Raw genomic sequence first — 18607 nt, 5'->3', positions numbered from 1 at the left:
TCTTCATAGGGCATCTGTAAAGGTTGACCAAGTGTTCCCCTTCGGATGAAGACATATTCACAGCTTTTAAGGTCTTCAGGCACAAAGGTAGAGTGTTCTCCATGTGACAATGGGATCAATTTTCCTACGGTCTCCCTTAGCCTGCTTAACAGTTCCTTAGGATCATTGCTGTACTTGGATTAGTAGGGGAAGAATTCCCCTGGGACCACCAATGGTGTGCTATATATGAGCTCCACAGATGAAGCTCGGAAGTCCTCCTTTGAAGTTGTTCTAATGCCCAGTAATACCCTGGGCAGCTCATCAGCCCAGTTCAAGCCCCCTAACTGAGTCATCAAGGCCTACTTGATGTCGATGAAAGCTTTCCACCATTCCATTAGCCTGGGGATGACAGGCATTCGTATGATGAATTGTCATGCCAAGCAAGCGAGACAGGGGCATCCACAGTGAGGATGTAAATTGTGATCCTCTATCTGAAGTAACATGCACTGGTAAACCAAAACGAGACACCCAGGAACTGAGGAACGCCCGAGCACAAGTGTCTGCAGTAGCATCTACCATAGGCACGGCCTCAGGTCATCGTGTAAACTGTAAAAAGGTAACGGTATCCTCTTGAAATAGGAGGTGTACCAACAAAATCCATGTGGTCATGAGCATAATGCTGAGTAACTGCTGGGAAGGAATGCAAAGGTGCCTTAACTTTTGCTTTCTGGCAGGCAATGCAGGATCTCACTATTTGTGTAATGTCTTTTTTAAGACCGTGCCACATGAACCTGTCCGAAACATACGAACGGTTGATCTAATCGATGGACATGAGAGACCATGCACAGAATCGAATACTCAATGATTCCATGATGCTGGAAGTACTGGGCATGGGTGTCCCGTTGATATATCACAGAGAAGTAGTTTGCCATTAAATCCAAACTGGACATCTTTCAATTGCAGGTTCATGATTGCAGTCCGATAAGCATTCATCTCATGGTCATGTTCTTGGGCCGTGGCCAAAGCTGTGTAGTCAATACCTTGATCTACAGATGAAACCTCGAGTGGAGCAGAGCGGGAAAGTGCATCAGCTACTACACTGTCTTCTCTGGATATATGTAGTATTTTTTGTGGAGAATTCTGAAATGAATGCTAATTGCCATTGTTGTCATGCTAACCAGGGCTCTGCGACCTTGGAAAATGCAAATATTAAGGGCTTGTGGTAGGTGCACATACTAAAATCTCTTCCCTCCAAAAAATAATGGAAGTGTCGAATAGACAAGTAAATGGCCAATGCTTCTTATAAAAAAAACAATGTATTTCTTCTCTGCTTCACGAAGATGGTGGCTGAAGAATCCTAACAGTTTCCATTGCCTGTTGACCTATTGACGAAGTGCACCTCCTATGGCCAAACTGGAAATGAATGTAGAAAGGGTGGTGGCTGGATTTAAAACTGAGTATCTGAGCAGAGTGGCATTTCAGCAAATCTTTCATCTTCAAGAAGGCATAGTTTCCCTCTCCAGTCCAATGGATGGTTCTGACATTTCAGGTCAGTAAACTGAAAAGAGGCTTCATGATATGAGCTGCTCTCGGAAGAAACCAACGGTAGAAATTTACTATTTCCAAGAATTTCTGCAGTCTTTTAACCATAGCTGGTTAAATCATTACTTGGTAATGATTTCAACTTTGGATGGAACAACCCAATCGGGGTAATTATTGCTGATTTTGGAATGTCTTCTGCCTCTACTGGTACTTGGTGATAGCCACGCACCATCTATTTTGGAGAAGATGTTCACTCCATGCAAATTAGCCAAGAAATCCTGAATATGAGATATCAGATAATGATCTGGAATGGTGGGGTCATTAAGCCACCTGTAATGTTCACAAGGTCGTCAACGTCCATTGTGTTTCAGGACCATATGTAAGAGAGATGCCCAGGAACTGTCAGACCTATGAATTATGCCTCGTTCCTCCACCTTGGCAAACTCTTCCTTAGCTAAGCGCAGCTTCTCTGGAGGCAAGTAGCACAATTTAGCATAGATAAGAGGGCCCTTAGTACAAATGCGATGAGTAAATCTGTGCTTTGCAGTGGAGGCAGAAAATTGTGGAGTAGTAATCTCAGGGAAATCTTCCAACAGCTTGGAGAATTCATCTATTTGTTTACTTAATATTTGAGGGTGCAGAGCAGGGATATATGCATTTACCAGAGGAATACTCTGAAAAGTAGTTCCATCTCTTAACTGATGCCCTTTTAAGTTGATGAGGAATGAAAGAACCCAAAGAAAATATGCACCAAGCAAAGTTTGGGATACTGGCCAAGTGTAGAGATGATTCTTGAACTTGATATTCATCTTCCTGGTGTCAAAGGTCAGCATGTTGCAACTGTTAACTGCTTGTAGTTGCAGGTTCGGGGTAGGATGACATCGCATGGCCGGTTATAACATACCGTTCATCAATCTCACAGCCTGTAGGATGAAGCTATTTCCTGGCCTGACAATACTGATTTTGATACTCCTGTACATCTTTCTTGATGGTGGAAAGTCAAAGATAGTGGGTAGTGGATGAAATGGTTGTTGCATAATATTTTGAGCCCTATTTAACCAATGCTCCCAGTAAATACCATCAATAGAAAACAGGGCAACCCCAGTGAACCTCTCAGCTGTTTTGATGGTGCTGTGTATTGACCTCAGATCTGAGGTTTTGCAGCTACCATACCACTCAAAGATGCAGCCAGATAGGGCACTCAATTGTGCTCCTGTCAAGATGGTGGCTGGTTAACTTCCTTAAGAAATGTAGGTGCTGCTGTGCCTTCCTGACTAATGAGGAGGTGTTGTGGGTCCTTTATATGCACACCATGGAGCTTTGTGCTTGGTCCTTGATCCTCCAAAATATTCCATATGGGATTTAAACTGGATGTGGGGGAGATTTTTGTGGAAGAGCTTTCAAAAATGTAATTGGGTTTGGTTGTATCAGTGTGGTAGGGTGAAGATTATTCCATGCATAAACTGTGCGGGGAAAGAATGAATTGCTGTACACATCTGTCTTGCAAATTGGGTGCGTGCCCTTGTCTCCTCCTTGCAGGCTTGGATTTGGTGTAGGATTGGTAGACTATATTGAGCTGGTTGTTTAGCATTTTGTAAAAACAGGTTAGGCGGTGTGCTTGACGTCTGTCTTGGAGAGAGCTCCATGATGGAACCACTGATGTGCAATGGAGAGTGGATGATCTTTGTTGATCCTACCTTTCAATTTCTCAAACTTATTTTCATGTCAGAGGATAGGTTGATCGACATTATAGCTCAGCAGACTCCAAGCTTGCTTCACCACTCCGCCCATTCTGCTTCCTGAAAGGAGTCCATTCCATTCTCCCAGTTTCAGTAGGTCCATGTACCATTCTCTGCCACCGCAATCACTCTCAATATGATGTCACTATCAGACACTCCTTACCTCCCCTCCCCTTCAAATATTTTGAAGGGACTTCCAGGATATCCTAGTTTACTTTCCCTGACACTATTCCCTTCACAGTTCACGTTTGCATGCAACTTCAGGAGATTCAGCTACCTGTTTAGTTCCCACTATCCAGGGAGCATGTGGTGGGACACTATTACAGGCATTGTACTGGTTGGCTCACCCCTGGTACTGTAACTCCTCCCTCTCCAGGATTCCTAATAAAGATGGTACCGCCAATCCTCTCCCTCGGTCCTGCCTTGGAATCGGGTCAACAGCATGTAAGATATGCACATATGTTTATAGCGATTAAAGGCTATTAATCTCAACTTCTTGTCTGTCGGGTCTAACTGATAGCAATACAATTTATTCACAATAACTACGTGCCATGGACAAGGCTATTCGAGTGGAGAAGCTGGACACTGACCCTTAGGATCCAGAGGCCGCCATAAAATTTGACCCGTGGCTGCCCTGCCTGAACACCTTTATGTTGATAAGAGAGACCTGCTGTTTGTGCAGGTTGGCTACCCGGGGACAGAGCCTTTATCAAGGCCGAGGTAAAGCGACTCATGGCAGAGGGCATTAAAGAGCCCAGCACCATCCCTTGGAGAGCACAGGTAGTGGTGGTGAACAGGAAAGAGAAGCATAGGATGGTCTTAGTCGACAACCAGACCATTAAACAGTTCACCTTCTTGGATGCCTACCCCCTCCCCTGCATAGCCCGACATGATGATGGAGATTGCCCAATACTGGGTCTTCTCCACCATGAACCTCAAGTTGGCCTATCAACAGTTTTCAATCCGTCCAGAAGACAGCTCATACACGGCATTTGAGGCAGATGGCCGCCTCTACCATTTCCTCAGGGTTCCCTTTAGATTATAAATGGAGGGAGATGGGATGAATGGTGGATGACCACCAACTGAAAGTCATGTTTCCCTAGCTGGACAACATAAACATCTGTGGCCATGATCTGCAGGACTACGACACTAACCTGCAGAAATTCCTCCAGACAGGAAAAGCCCTAATTTCATGTATAACCAGAAGAAATGTATGTTCCATGCTTTGTGTCTAGCTATACTAGGGTGTATGATGGAGAATGAAGTCATTGGACCTGACCCTGAGCGTATGCGGCCCCTGCTGGAGCTCCCACTGCCCCCATAACTTCAAGGCCCTGAAAATGTGCCTGGGGTTCTTTTCATACTATGCGCAATGCATCCCAAATTATGTAGACAAAGCGCGACCCCAGGTAAAACTACTACTTTTCCCCCCATTGGCAAAAGTCCAAGCAGCCTTCACTCATATCTATAGGAACATTACCTTGGCAGTGATGCACACTGTCGATTAATCCATCTAATTCCAGGTGGAGAGCGATGCGTCCGACTTTGCCCTGGCTGCCACACAGAACCAGATGGGCAGGCTGGTTGAATTTTTCTCATTTACCCTCCAGGGCTCCGAACTCCATCACTCAGCCATTGAGAACGAGGCCCAGGCCATAGTGGAAGCTGTGCGCCACTGGAGGCATTATCAAGCTGGTCACCCTGCTGACTGACGAACGTGCTCTCACATTTATGTTTAACAACGACTGCGGGGAAAAATTAAGTACTACAAGATCCTGAGGTTGAGAATTGAACTGTCTACCTACAACTACGAGATTTTGTATGGGCTCGGGAAGCTTAACGAGCCTCCCGATGCCCTGCCCTGGAGTACCTGTACCAATTCGCAAGCAGATAACTTCCAAGCCTTTCACAGCAGCCTCTGCCACCCCAGTCACCAGGCTCTGTATATTGCGAGAGCCTGCAATCTCCCGTACTCGGTTGAGGACATCAGGGAGCTGATCTGAAGATGGTTGGTCTGCATGGAGTGAAAGCCGCACATCTACTGGCTGGAGAAAGCTCACCTGATCAAGGCCACCCGCCTCTTTGAACGTCTAAGTATAGACTTCAAGGACCCTCTTCCCTCCATGAACTGAATGGGTATTTTCTCATTATTGTTGCCAAATACACTCGGTTCCTGTTCGCCATCTCCTGCCCAGATATGACTACAGCCATTGTTATTAAGTCCCTGCATAACCTCTTCAGGCTCTTCAGATACCCGATTTACATCCACAGTGACTGGGTGGTGGGGGGGGGGGGGGGGGGGGGCAGGTGGTTCTCATTCACGAGCGAGGAGTTGCACCAATACCTGCTGGCCAAGGGCATTACCACAAGCAGGACCACCAGCTATATGGCAGCTGGAGAGCGAGAATGGCACCATTTGGAGGGCAGTCCTCCTGGCTCTCAAGTCAAAAGGGCTGCCATCTCCCAGTGGAAAGAAGAACAACCAGAGGCATTCCATGCCACCAGGTCCCTCCATTGTACAGTGACAAATACAACCCCACATGAAAAATTATTCTCCTTTTCCAGGAGGTCAGCATCGGGAACAATGCTACCAGTCCAGCTGATGACCCCAGGACCTGGGCTATTCCGGAGACAAACCTGTGAAATATCAAATCTTCACAATCACTACTCTGGAGACAAATTCTTGGAGATCAGTTTCAGCTTTATTTCGAGTCTGCAGAGTCGGGTGTCCCTGGTCTGGAGACACACTGGAGGTTCAGAATCATCACTCCTTTGTACAGTCCCGTGCTCAACATCACCCCACCTTCATTTACCTTCTTCCAATGAAATCCCAATACATTATAACATTCTCCTTCTCCCTTCCATCAATCCAGGTATCACTCAGTTCCTCCCTCTTCATACATTGCGTGTTATGTTAATTAGCTCATTCCTTCCTTAGGGGTGTCTAAGTTAATATTCATGTCTCTATTAAGCAAATGCAGTACTAGCTATAGACTACCCTAGGTCACTGTACCAGCCTGAACCAGATCCTTGCATCCTTGGGGTTTGAGATAAGAAGGGGCCCACTAGCTAGTACTGTCTACTCTCAAGGTCTAATCTACATACTTTGCATTCCATCACTTTTCACAGAATGGTGCGAGTTTAATCACCTTCAACTATTTTTTACGTACCGAACCCTCAAAGTCAACCCCCTAGTTGAGAAGGTCCACCTCCTCCATGCAAACCCCCAGTACAACTACATGAAGTACCAGGATGGGCAGAGAGACACTGTCTCTGTCTGGGGCCTAGCATATGCAGGAGCCCCTGCAACTGAGGCACTCACTGAACCGACCATGGTAAATCAACCAGCACTCCCCCCTTCCCCACAACTACCAGAGACATGGTTGAGGATCCTACCGCACTATTGGCACCAGTTGCACCACCCCAACCCCAACCCATAACCCCACCACTCCAACTCCAACAGATTTGGTTCAGGCATCCAAATCGCAGCCATCACACAGAGCACTGCCCAGGAGACCTCCAGCAATACCACAGCCAGCACTGCAATGGTCAGCTTGACAGATGAAACCATCAGATAGGCTGAATCTGTAAATAGACTCTGAATGGCCTCTGACACTTCACCCTGCTGGAAATTTTTTTCAAAAGAAGGTTGGCCCGCCCCTGATATTTTAACTCCTCCCTCTCCAGGATTCCCAATAAAGTTGGTATCGCCCAATCCCCTCCCTCAGTACTGTCTTGGAATCTGGCCAACAGCATGTAAGATATGCCTGCAAGTTTATAGTGATTGAAGCCTATTAATCTCGACGTCTGGTCTGTCGGGTCTAATTGATAGTGCTACAGAGCTAAACACTCCTGTTTTGTGAAGCAGTCATTAATTTCTTCCTGTTTTCTATGCTGCATTCAATGCTAGTCTCCTTTATCTTGAAGAAACCAAATGCGGAATGGGTGATTGCTTTTGAGATCATCCTTGTTCAATGTTCCTAAATTCGTGTCACTTTAATTTTCCATTCCACTACTACTCTTGTCTTTGGGTTCTTACACTGTCTCAGTAAAAGTTCAGTCACTTTCTACATAAACATAGTGCAGTCCTCAGGAATTGAAACTAAATTTAACAATTTTGAATCCCGGCACATCCAGTTTTTGATGAGTAGTCAATTTTAAAGAAAGTGACTAAAATGACCCATCCATTTTCTCTCTCGGCAGTTGCTGCCTGACCTGCCGAGTATTTGCAACACCTGATTTTATTTCAGATTTGCAGCAACTGTGGTATTTTATATCTTGTGGCTCCAGTCTTCTTTTATTGAGCCTCGTCATCTCATTCACCTCCTAAGATTGTCACCTTCAGCTAAGATAAGCCAGCCCACTCTCAGTTGGCACCACTACCATTTGTGTTCTTCAGTCTCTGTTGGTGGTCACCCAATCACTCAATGTTCACTTTGTTCACTCTCTCTCTCTCTCTCTCCCTCCCACTCACTCACTCTTTCTCTCCCTTCTTTCTCTCTCTTTCACTCTCATTATCTCTCTTTGTTCTTCCTCTTTTTCTCTCTACCTCTTTATTTCTCTCTTTTCTCTCACTTCCTTTCTCCCTTTCTCTTTATCCTTCCTTTTTTATCTTTCTATCTTTTCTTTTTCTCTCCATTTTTCTATTTTTTCTCTCTCTTCACTCTCTCCTACAGACACCTACATTCAGCATTGTAAAACATTTTAAATTCAATCTTCTCATTTAGATTAAACACAATCATCAAGTGTAAATATTACCATTGTTTTTCTCTTCCCTTCCCCTGCCCCCGCCCCCTGCTCAGCATGTCCAGTATTTGCCAATTTTGTGTCACCAGCCAGGTTAGTGCTTAAATACATACTGAAGTGCCCCAGCAAGCCACTCAGATTGGGAATTCAATTAAAAATGCTCACATATCCTGTGAATGAATAATGAAAAGTAAAACTACTCAAACCTAATTAAGGATAAGAAAAACTGAACTCTTTGACACATTTTTCTGAGTTTGGTCACAGATATCAGAAATGTGGAGATTATCTGGATGTGATGACATTTGATGCACTGATTTCCTCAGCTCAATGCAGTCCCTCTCCAGGATTATTCTCAAATGGAAACAGAACTTTACCTCCATTCTGTTTGCAAGCTTGGTGGTTTTGGAAAGCCAAATCCTCACCCAGAGAGATTTGAATTGTGATACAACATCAGTGACTTTCACCTGCCCAACTTCTGGTCTCTCTGATTGCTAAAGTGTCAATACAGACACTACAATCCCACATCTTCATGGCGGTAATGTGGAGCATCTGTCTTTGAATGGGAAACAGTCTGTAAGAGCCAGTATTATTAGGCTGCGAAACAGTACCACAATCTGACTCCCCATTCCAATAATTCCTGTAGATGCTAACTAAGTACTTTACGATGTCATGCGAAGGAAGAAAGAATGTTTTCCTTGTCTGGGCTAACATTGGATAACTGCTTATTTACATGAAGCACAAGGTAACTGCTGCATTTTCCTATTTACCAATGATGTTTGGGAAGTTCAGAAAATCAAATCAAATCTCACTCTCTGAGTTAAACTTGCCCTTCACAAAGAAATAATGTTGCATGATGCACAATTGTTTCTTCCTAGTAAACTGTCACAGAGTTTATGACAATAACAAGTGTGTCATAATATCCCATAATACCAACAAAAATCTCACTTAATTTGGACATATTATTGCAACATAAGAAAAAAATAGCTGCTGTCAACCTTCTCCAAATTTCCACGATGAGATATGTGTGTTGGTCAGAGTCTTGTCAAACGCTGCAAAACTGGAATTACCTCTGGCTCAGCACTTCAACGTTTTGACATTGTTCCTTTATCAAAAATATTTACTTTAAGGACAATCCAGAATCTGAGAAATCTGTTGACATTGGGGAATCAGCTTGATTGCAAGGCATGTGGCTTGATCTTTCTGAATGATTGCACGTCACATGCTGTTATGGTGGTTACTGGTGAGAACGTTTTATTTTTTTACACTTGCATCAATGTTGAAGCAAGATGAGAATGTTAAACAGTTGACTGCAGACTGACGCTCGAGAATATAATGTGGTGTTGGCCTCTGTGAGGGAAGAAAGTGTTGAAATGTGTCATATTTGCAATGCCTTTCAGATATATTTAGTTCTCCTATTGACTCAGCTTACTTCATATTTAGCGAGCACTGCAATGGTATTATTATTATTGTGTAAACACAACAAACCTTGACTCAATCTGTCCAAATCTACTGGTTTTTAGTTTTTACATTGTTAGCTATTTCTTCTGGTACCACTTGACAAACTTAATTCAATGGGTTTTCTGTGATATCCTTGTGATAGCAGAGTGGATAGTACATGCACCCCTGATCCAGGAATTTAAATTTAGACTACAGTCTTTTGGCCCACAAGCCCATGCCATCCAATTGCACCCAATTGACCTACAACCCCAGTATGTTTTAATGGTGGGAGGAAACTGGAGCACTCGAAGGAAACCCACTCAAACACGGGGAAAACATACAAATTCCTTACAGACAGTTCCAGATTTGAACCCTGGTCACTGACGCTGTAGCAGCATGGTGCTAAGTGCTATGATAAGTGTGCCTCCCACACAGTTGTGGCCTAAAGTTGCCAATCTTATCCATTTGGGAGCGTTGGTAGCACACCAGGTAATGTTGCTGTCTTCCAGTTGCACTGCAGTGCAATGGCTTTCTGCCTATTCTAATTGAGCAGATGGATCTCCAATTCCCACCCCTTCCTCCACTCTCCCAGGCCTTCCTGCTGTTTGACAAACTGCTACATTCCCTCATCAATGCCTAATTGTTTGACATTAATTAAATGCGTTTTTAACTGTTGATCATCTGCTCAGGACCGTGACATTTGGAAGGTGTCAATGTGTAATGTATTGCTCTACTGTGCACTGAGTTTAGTCCCTGTGAATTGCTTGACCCAGGTAAGATCTTTATGAAGACTGAAGTGGGCAAGGCTACTGGCCAGCATCATGTCAACCTGATGAATGAAACCATAGAGTGTCTTGGCTACCTTCATCACAGTGTGGTACATTTGCTGCAGAGAAATGGTCAATGAACAGGACCAAAAGAGTGGCAGAGAGGATCACTTGAGTCTTCCTCCGCCCACATCGACATGATCTACCAAGATTGTTTTCTGAAGAGGACACGCAAAATCATTCAGGATCCCTTCCACCCTGCACAAAGCAACTTTCAAATGCACACATCAGGAAAGAGATACAGGAGGATCAGAGCCAGTACTACTAGGCTGGGAAACACCTTCTTCTCATGAGCAATGAGAATGATGAATGATCAAAAGAACGGCTCACACTAACTATCTGAGAATCTCAACAATATCTATCTATTTATTGATTGATTTGTAATTATGAATCCTTGTCCTGCTTATGTGTGTTATGTCCAGTTGTGTGTCTGCATATTTTACACTAAGGATCGTTAAACACTGTTTCATCCAGTTTTAATTTGTTTAGTCAGATGATAAACTTGATGACTTGATCTAGTCTGCAACCAATGCATTTACCCAACATGTCCTGTGGCTGTCATACTTTTGCTGGCTGCTCTGATTTTCATTTCCTCACCTGTACAAGCAGGGAGTTGTTCCTATATTTGACTAAGTCTGGGTATAAACTTGAAATTCTGGAGAATAAGATCAATAACAGATTATATCGAATGCTCAGCTGCCATGTATGTGCCTCCTGCTATTTGGCAGTCTGTGCCAACTTAGGGAGGCACTGTCTGGATTGACAGCAGCATTACAGCTGCTATCAGGTTCCAGTGGGTTGCTAAGTTCAATGGAGAGCTCAGTGCCATCGTGAAAACTTTGGAGGCAGTTAGAAACAGAATTTACCTTTAAAGAAATTGCTCGAGACAAAAATTGAGAACAAAGAACATTTATTATAACAACAATGCAAAGTTGGGTGCTTCCCCTTACCTTGGGAATACACACATACACTGGGGCTCACCCAACTTTTATACAGTCAATTTCAGTATCAGAATACCCTCCCCCTTACATTCTTCTGCCCCCTGGATGGGTTTGGCATTAGGCAATCTTTCCTGCCTACGTGCAGTTTCAGTATACTTGGAGGACCAGGGGGTATCCTGTCGGTGTCCCTTCATATTATTGTCCTTATTCACACCTTCCTGATTCTCGGGGCTACAGTCTCTTGGTATGCAGAGTTGGCTCATCCTGTCTAGTGTTGGCTAATTTAATATGTATAAATCTGTGAAAGGTTAACTAATTAGATATGTAGGACTTGGTACTCTAGGGCTAGGAGACCCTTATCTGATCCAGACTACCTTAACTTCCTACATTCTATTGTTCCTTACCACTCCTTATCTTAGTCACAGAGACTAGAAGATTCTTATGTTAATCGTGCTGACTCTGCTTTCCTGCATCCTAATTCCCAAGCTCATCCTGCTTGTACTGGTTACAGCCATTAACTGATGTATGAATTTTAGTTTCCTTCATGTTCATAATTTTAGATCAGTTTTCCCATCTCTCACATGACCAATCAGATAAAGGTGTGCCAACACTAAATATGCTCCTTTCACTTCAGACACTGAGTCTCAGTTAGTGGCCCAGTGTTTACTGGACCAGTGCTTGAAATGAACAGTTTGCCTTGGGTGGAAAAGTTTGGCAGGCAAGCCATGCATTCAATGGAATTCAAGTCAAATCAAGCCAAGTTTATTGTCATCAGATCACACAAGTACAACCCTACGAAATATGGTTCTCCGGTCCTCGGTACAAAACATACAGACACACAACCAACATAACACTCATGCAGACAAACAATCCATATGCAAGATAAATTGTTTTATGAATGTGCTAGTCTTGGAGGGTTAGTGTGAGTCGTTCCTTTGGTCATTCAGCATCATCACTGCTGATCCTTAGCTTGGTGGAGCTGGCTCTGATCCTCCTGTATCTCTTCCCTGATGGGAGCAGCTGAAAGATGCTGTGTGCAGGGAGGAAGGGATCCTTAATGATTTTGTGTGCCCTTTTCAGACAAGGAGCCCGATTGATAGTGGGAAGGAAGACTACTGAGTGAGAACAAGATTTGATTGAAACCAATAAAATCCCAAGGGTTCTTGTCATGGTGGATGTGAAAAGGTCCTTTCTGTTACAGGAGAATTTTTTTTAAAATTAAGGATCCCTGTTTGAAAGAGCAGAACCATGATTTAACACAGACGTGAGCCAAAATAAAATCGGACTCAGAGTTGTGAGGCATCAAAATGCTCTTCCTAAAACAAAGAAGGAAGCAACATCTTTAAGGTCCTTGTCATCCCCTTGCCTTCACCAAGGACATCTCATGGCCCATTTTGGCCTGTTAAAGAAGAAAATCCAACAGGGATGAGATAATATCTGAATCAAGAGGACATCGAAAAAGCAAAGATGAGTCCTATAAGCTCCAAGCAGATCCTCTCATTGGTAAATGAGGAGAACTGGAACATGTAATGAAGAACTTAATGGTTACGGGACTTGAGGAAAAAGAAGAAAGAGGATAATTTGTGCAGAGTCCAAATGAACTGAAATATACTGTTTGAAGAATTGGTGAAAGCAATTCAATGCTAATCTTCCAAAAGGAAATGGATAAATATTTACAAGACAATGAACAAAATGCATGAAACAAAGTTGATTTGAATATCAATTTAAAATATCTAGAATATACTAAATAGCCTCACAGGCTGGATCATTTTAAAATTCAGTTCACAGTGAAGCTGTTAAAAGCAACAGTAAAGTTCAAGGCTTCAAGTGGATAAAGTCAGCTCATCAACCAGTGAGATTGACTGCTCACAGCCCAAATTTAAAGCAAATTTCATTTTTTTTTATCCATTGCAGGTTGAGAGGTGATGTCAAAGGCTTTTTTTTTTAAAAAGCTGGTTAAAATCCTAGCAGAATAAGGGTGGGTTTTGCCGGGTATAATTGAGTCACTGAAGTGATAGAAACATTCTTTTAAAAGCAATGTATTTTTTTTATTCCATTCATTCCAATGAACATTCAGACTAAGCAATGGGGAAAACCTTGAATAAACTAGTAGAATTAATGTAGAGGCTTTTTCCATCGTCAAGACTATTCCAAAGTGCTTTCCATCCAACAAATTGCTTCCATACAGCTTTCTTTAATACATTCATGTCCTTTTGGGCAGCTCTGCATTCAGTCGAATTCGAAATATTTTGCCATACTTAGTTTGCATTCACCATTTAATTGAATTTTAAAACGGCCAATCTTCATGTTTATTATGCTGGATAATTTGCTCTTCTGTAAGCTTGTTAGAGTTACAGTTGTGAAAGCGCTCAGGCATTCACTGACTTTTGAAATGAAGTCATGAATAACTAAAAGGTAATTTCATTCCGAAGCATGTGCATAACTGCAGCAAGCTTCAAAAAATGTGATTCTTTCTTGGGGAAGAAAGCATTCGGCACTGGATAGAATTAACAAGGAATTCCCCAAAGAGTGGTCCGAGTGCTGACAATTCAGAAACGTTCCCAGAGGATTCAGGGAGTGTGAAGAAGTTTTATTTATAGCTGCAGAGAAGGCAGAAAAATTGCTAAGATTGATTAGCAATTAAAAGGCTTGACTAAAAATCTGAAATTTTCTTATTAATGGCGTAAGCCTTTCTCTACCATTTCAATAAATCCCTGATGGACAACCATTAAAAAAAAGAGCTATGTTATTCATGGATATTGTGAATTCTAATGAGTGGAAGTTGACATGATCAAAGATAACTCATGGCTAGATTTGAAACAATGAAAATGAGTTCAAATGAAAAATCTACTTCCACCATTTTATTAATTTGAATTGGGATGTCTGAAAATGAGCATTTGAAAGTCAGCTGACGGCTATGTGTTTCCAGGAAGCAGCACCCTTATTTCTGAGCTCATTGGTTTAACTCTCAAAACAAATGAATAAGAATGGAAGATTACTTAATAGAGAGCTACACGATTATGACAGGAATCAATAGGGTGGGCAACTGGCAACTTTTCCCAGGGCGACAGTCCCAAGTACCAGAAGTCATCAATGTAAGGTGAAAGGAAGAAAGTTTAGGGGAGACGTCAAGGTTATTTTTTTTTATGCAGAGAGTAGTGGGTGGTACAACTGGGACATTTAAAAGACTCTTCGGCACATGGATGCAAGAAAAGTAGAGGATTATGGATGTGCGGTTGGGAAAGTTTAGGTTATTGGTTTATATAGGTTGGCAAAATATTGTGGTCTGAAGGGCTTGTACTGTGCTGTAATGTTCTGTATTTCATAGCTTCAAGTTCTATGTTTTAAAGGACCAAACAGGTCCAGTACTAAGACATTGTACTGCTGAAGGAGATAACTTCTAGTTGATTTGTTACAGGTCATTCATGTAAAGAATATTCCATGGCATTATTTTAAAAATAGCAAAGAAAATCCAGTTTATTTTTCTATGCTGGACAGAGGAGTTTGCTGTGCACAACCTAACTTCCTTAAAATTGCAATGTGACCATAGTTCGTCAAAACTTCCTTGGTTGTTAAGTGTCCAACGTTGTTGTGCATGAAATGGATAGGATGTGACATTGTCATCACAGCCATCTCACCAGAAACAGGGCGAAGATTCCTTTCATATGTTTGTGAGAGGCATTATTTCTGTCTAATTCAATTTTCCATCATTCCCTCTGGTTTGATTTGTAGCTCTGAACAATATATGTATTTTTTTACAGAATTTTCCTTTTAACATAAGCACAAACAGGCTATATTACTGCTCGCTCAAAACAGAACATCTGTTATTCTCTATTTCACCCTCCTTCCAGCTCTTTCTGTCATTAAGTTCAGAAGTATGGAACAAGTGGCTCCAAGTAGAGATTTTTAAATGTAAACATACACCACAGACACAGGCCATTTCAGCCCATGAGCCCATGCCATCCAATTACACCCAATTGACCTATACCCCGGTGTGTTTTTGAATGGTGGGAGGAAACCGGAGCCCCCAGGGAAAATCCATGCAGATATGGGGAGAACGTACAAATTCCTTACAGACAGCGCGGGATTCAAACCCAGCTTCCGATCGCTGGAGCTGTAAAAGCATTGCCTAACTGAGACACCAACCATATTGCACTAGGCTCAGGTTATAGGAGCATTACATTGTTTTTATAATAATACATGATGCCCAATCATTTCAAGTCATGTGAAGACAAGTTTATTGTCATCTGATTGGACAAGTGCAACCTGATGAAACAGCATTCTCCAGGCTTCGGTGCAAAACTCAGAGACACACAATCAGACATAACACATGTGTAGACAGACAATACATATGCAGTAGAGATAAGCATATATACCAATAAATAAATATTATTTTGTTAATATGTGCGTCTCAGATAGTTAGTGTGAGCAGTTCCTTTGTGTCTGAGTTCTCCCATGAGCAGTCCTTGCGAAACTAGCCACCTTGAATTTGTGCCCAGTGATGCTGTCTCAGTGATACCAACTAAGCCAAGCCCTTTCTTGCTTCACCATTAACTCCATGAAACTCATGGTTTTCAACATCTAAATGACGACTCTTTAAAGTGTAAATATAACATAGTCGACAGAGAAGCTAAGGGCTGATTGATGCTTATAGAGTTGTTCTAAGAGCAAAATAATCTACCTGTGCTATTTGAGAAAAGACATCTTGGCTTTAGAAAGGGTTCCGAGAAGATTTACCAGGATTATACCAGGAATTAAAGGGTTAGCATATGAGGAAAAATAGTCTGGACTTGGACTGTACTCATTGGAGTACAGAAGTGGGAGCCTCATAGAGGCATTTCGAATGCTGAAAAGCCTGGACAGAATAGATTTGCAAGGATGTTTCCCATGGTAGAGGATTCTTAACTTAACTTCTTAGATAAAGTTCTTAGATAACTTCTTAGATAAAGTTCTTAGATAACTTTTTAACTTCTTAGATAAAGTTCTTAGATAATTTCTTAGATAAAGTTCTTAGATAACTTTTTAACTTCTTAGATAAAGTTCTTAACTTCAAGATAAAAGGGAGTCAATTTAAAACAAATGCAGAGAAAAAAACATAGTCAAGGAGTCGTGAGTCTGTAGAACTTGTTGCCATAGGCAGCTACAGAAGTGGGGTCATTGGGTGTATTTAAGGCAGAGATTGAAAGGTATTTGATTAGTAAGGGCATCAAGGGTTAAAGGGAAAAGGTCAGGGTGTGGGGCTGAGGGGGTGGACGAATCAGCTCATGATTAGAATTATTAAAATGGCAGAGCAGAAACAATTCAAGGGGTTTCACAATATCCTATTCTCAATAGTAGTCCAGTATTGGCAATAAATGCAGGCGCCCAGGGCCAGCGCTACCATTAGGCAAGCGAGGCAGCCTCCTATTGTGCAGACCTCAGAGGGCAGTGTTAAAGAGAGTAAATTGTGCCCCACAATTCAGGTAGACTGAGAGAAGGGTTTCGAGTCAGCGTCGGGAGCTCCGGTGTGCACCTGTAGGCCTTCTAGCGAGGGGAGGGTTCGGGCTTCGGAGTTGGGTGTTGTAAGACACCCCTCGGCAGTCAGCCTACTGGTGGCACTAGAGCTCCCAACGCCTGACTCTGGACCCTCTCTCAGCCAACACCAGAGCTCCCGACGCTCGAGGGCGACTGCTGAGGGGAGTCTTACATAAGCCTAAATGTATATTTGGCTGTTTGAACGAGTTATTGTTCCAATAATTCTAACATTGGTTTGAAGAATTTATTAACACTTCATCAAGAAAAATCAGCCAGTCCATGACAAGCCCCTTTTTAGAGGATTATAATTCATGAGAAGAGGAACCAAGCAGATCTGAGACCAAGATGGTCCAGGGTAACTCATTAAGGATAGGTCAGAACAGGTATTAGCTGGTTTCTAATAGCAGAATAACTATCAATATTCATAGATGAGAAATAAAAATATATAAATTCTTAAAAGAAATCAACTCATGCTTTTTCTTATCGTTATGTTAATGATTTTCTTAATCTAGTTGTCAACGTTTTATAAAACATGAGAATTTCTAAAGGCAGCTGAACAGAAAAGGATTTTTGAATTTCCATGTGTTAGGCCATGCTGAAATTATATAGTTACATTTTGCTCAGGGTTCTCTACCAATGAATTGCAAGTTCTCACAGTTGTGTGATATGGAGATACTATCCTTCCAGGCAGTTCTTAAAGAGACATGTGATCAATTTTATTATTGCTATAGATGATGATGTCTCACAGAGATGCAATGACAACAGCGAACTGGCTTCTGCCCTGAACTCTGGCGCTCTCTGTGAACAGTTTGCACATTCTCCCGTGACCATGTGAGCTTCCTCTGGATGCTTCAATTACCTTTGGAATCACAAAGATGTGGGCAGGTAGATTATTGGTCATTGCTGTAGTGTGTAAGCGAGTGGTTAGATATGGGGAAAAATTATAGAAATTTGGGAAAATGAATAAGGGAATAGCATAGATTTGTAAAAATGATTACAGGAAAATGGTTATGGCAAACTTGCTGAGACAAAGGGGCATTTTCACACAGCATCATTCTTGTGGGGAAAAAAATGGACACTGGAAGGAATAGACTTAAAGGTGAGTGAAGAAAGAAGTTTGAATGTTGTGTTGCACTTGGTAGAGGGATGGATTCTACCTTTAGTTCAAAATTATTTGTGTTCCAAAATATTTTCTTTTGAAACATAACATAACATAACATAACAATTACAGCACGGAAACAGGCCATTAGGCCCTTCTAGTCCGCACCGAACCAAACAACCCACTCTAGTCCCACCTCCCTGCACAATGCCCATAACCCTCCATCTTCTTCTCATCCATATACCTGTCCAACCTTTTCTTAAATAATACAATTGACTCCGCCGCCACTATTTCTCCCGGAATCTCATTCCACACGTCTACCACTCTCTGAGTAAAGAAGTTCCCCCTCATGTTACCTCTAAACCTCTGCCCCTTAATTCTTAACTCATGTCCTCTTGTTTTAATCTTTCCTCCTCTTAATGGAAATAGTCTATCCACATCCACTCTGTCTATCCCTTTCATAATCTTAAATACTTCTATCAAATCCCCTCTCAACCTTCTACGCTCCAAAGAATAAAGACCTAATCTGTCCAATCTCTCCCTATACTCTAGATGCTTAAACCCAGGTATTTGAGAAAATTAATCAAAGATTGATGTGTTACTTATTCTTGAAATTTAAAATGAGTTGAGCAATTTCAAATTATGTGCCTTTCATTCTTTTCTAAAAAAAAATCTGCTTTAGAAAATCAAAGTTAGCAATTTTTTTTCACGGGTGCTGGTAGTTGGCCTTGCCTAGGGTGCAAAATAGTCTGGCACCGGCCCTGCAGACGCCTCATTCCCAAG

At 42.1% G+C, this 18607-nt stretch overlaps 1 protein-coding gene across 3 annotated transcripts in view; it reads left to right on the top strand.

The window, feature by feature from the left end:
- The window catches only part of LOC138764513 (teneurin-3), a 4541667-nt gene that overhangs the window by 382480 nt on the left and 4140580 nt on the right, over positions 1-18607 (top strand). The window contains exon 1 of one of the 3 annotated variants that reach the window (XM_069940589.1): positions 8970-9246. The exons of the other annotated variants lie outside the window; for them this stretch is intronic. The gene's annotated coding sequence lies outside the window, so the exon portion shown is untranslated. Of the gene's footprint in view, positions 1-8969; positions 9247-18607 lie in introns of those variants that run through there. 3 annotated transcript variants of the gene reach the window in all.

The sequence above is a fragment of the Narcine bancroftii genome, chromosome 1 (assembly GCF_036971445.1).
Source record: "Narcine bancroftii isolate sNarBan1 chromosome 1, sNarBan1.hap1, whole genome shotgun sequence".
Classification (NCBI taxonomy): domain Eukaryota; kingdom Metazoa; phylum Chordata; class Chondrichthyes; order Torpediniformes; family Narcinidae; genus Narcine; species Narcine bancroftii.
Note: the sequence above shows the minus strand (reverse complement) of the source record. Positions and strands in the feature narration are given on the sequence as shown.